Here is a 2,500-nt window from a genome sequence, read left to right as displayed (position 1 = left end):
TTCGGCTCAGGATCATAAGGTCGTGAGTTCGATTCCCGACGGCGTGTTGTGTACTTGAGCAAGACACCTTTATTTCACGTTGCTCCAGTCCAGTCAGCTGGCAAAAATGAATTGTTACTTGTATTTCAAAGGGCCAGCCTTGTCACATTCTATGCAACACTGAATCTCTCAGAGAAATACGTTAACAGTACGTGTGTCTCTGGAGTGCTCAGCCATTTGTACGTTAATTTCACGAGTATGCTGTTCCGTTGATCGGATCAACTGGAACCCTCGTCGTCGTAACCGACGGAGTGCCAGTCTTTTTTTTTTTTATAATTTTACTTTTTCCCAGAGCATAACATGCTGTGGCATAGAACATTTATGTATCGACAGGAAGTCATAACATCCACAGATAAACATCAAGTTTCTGCACTCGTGAGTCCTCCGGCTATCTACACTATATCCACGTCATGAGACCGCACTACCCTTCTGGTTTTTATTAATGAAATGACGAAACAGGTTTTGCACTCATATTTCTTCATTCTTCGCCTTAGAGTTGAGCAGATTTAAAATGTTTAAAACCGTATTGATTCTATTAAACATGGCAACTGTCTACCCTCCATGCCAATTGTCCACTCCACAGTCCTAACTGCATTCTTGTGATTGGAAGATCTGACTGCTGTTTAAGCATGGTCTTGCGACAGCATCAGAGCTTCATCGTTGGCTTGAGGTCAGTAGCGTAGCTGGGGATGGGACAATGGGGACAATCCACCCTAAGAGACGCTTTTATGGGGTCGGCTGTATAAGCCTCTGCCGACTCCTACAGAGAGGCGGTGGCAAACACTAGGGCTACCTCTGGCGGCACACTTTCTAGGTGGGTGAGTCATTGGTGGTGCTAATGATGGTTGTTCTTGTTTTTATTGGGCTGAGGTCAGTTTGATAGATAAAATCTAAGATCAAAGTCGTTCTAATCGTGACCATTCAGCCTTTTTTTTTTCTTTCTTTTATATGTTGTATCTAAAATTGCATTATCTTTCGTGTCTTTCATATTTTTTAAGAGTGTAAAGTCTGACTTAAAGGTGATTTACCTGCTATTTCTAACACAGATCAACCACGTAGCTACTCTCTCTTTGTCTCGTCCTAATAATGGTTAATGTTGTTGTTGTTGTCGTTGTTGTTGTTGTTGGTGGTGGTGGTGGTAGTGGTGGTGGTGGTGGTGGTGGTGGTGGTGGTGGTGCTGAGGGGTGGGATTTTGGTTGTAGTGGTAGGTAGAGCGGTAGAGGAGTTGGAGAGGGGTATCATTGTAGTAGTGGTAAAAGTTGCAATATTGTGATAGTGGTCTTTGCGATGACTGCAGTCGTTGTGTCAGTAGTATATTAAAGTAAGTGATAGGGCGGCGGGGGAGCTGGTCGAATCGTTAGCAGGTGGGGAAAATGCTAAGCGGCATTTCGTCCGGCTTCAAATTCGAGTTCAAATTCCGCGGAGGTCATGTTTGCTTTTCATTTTTTTTAGGGTTGGTTGATAAAAAAAAGTACCAGTTGAACAATGGGGTTGATGTAATCGACTTACCACTGCCCCAGAAATTATTGGCCCGAAATTTGAAACCAATATTATGTCTTTATGTCAAAGGCGGCGAGCTGGCAGAATCGTTAGCACGCCGGGTGAAATGCTTAGCGGTATTTCGTCTGCCGTTACGTTCTGAGTTCAAATTCCGCCGAGGTCGACTTTGCCTTTCATCCTTTCGGGGTCGATAAATTAAGTACCAGTTGCGTACTGGTGTCGATCTAATCGACTGACCCCCCCCTCCCCCAAAATTGTGCCTAGAGTAGAAAAGAATCGTTAGCACGCCGAGCAAAATGCTTTACGGCATTTTACGTCCGTCTTATTCTGAGTTCAAATTCCGCTGACGTCGACTTCGCCTCTCATCCTTTCGGTGTTGAGCACTGGAGTTGATGCTATCGACTTACCCGTCTTCCGCGCAATTGTTGGCCTTTTGTCAAAATTGGAAACCACTATATTAGAGGAGATTCTTTGATAATGATCATAGTAGTAGTAGTAGTAGTAGGGTAATTCGGTGGTAAATGGTGGCAGTAGTTATTGAATTACTGGTGAGTTCGGAGCGACAGTGGTGGTTATTCGTTGATGGCTGTTATAACAGTTTCGTTGTTATATATATTTTCGCCCCAGAGCAGCAATGATCGAGCAAGACTAACCTATTGATCACAGTCGTTCCAGGTGTGACCATCCAAAAGTTTATTCAAACAGTGTATGTTAGATCAGTGTTTTTTATTGCTTTTTTATTTTGCATATAAGGAGGTGGTAGGCAGTACTTGTTAAGTAAAAACTGATAAGTGGAGGGGGGCGGGTAAATTGCGATGTTTATAATAAGATTAAGATAGCCCGTTTCATCTCGCCATTAAGATCTTTAAAATCTTTTTAAACTTGTACAAAGAAAAAAATTATGATTACATGTATGCAAAGTTTAATTAGTTTCCTTATTAGGAGAGTGAGGTGGGGTTAC

Source organism: Octopus bimaculoides, chromosome 2 (genome assembly GCF_046866305.1).
Source record: "Octopus bimaculoides isolate indiv1 chromosome 2, ASM4686630v1, whole genome shotgun sequence".
In the NCBI taxonomy this organism is placed as follows: domain Eukaryota; kingdom Metazoa; phylum Mollusca; class Cephalopoda; order Octopoda; family Octopodidae; genus Octopus; species Octopus bimaculoides.
Note: the sequence above shows the minus strand (reverse complement) of the source record.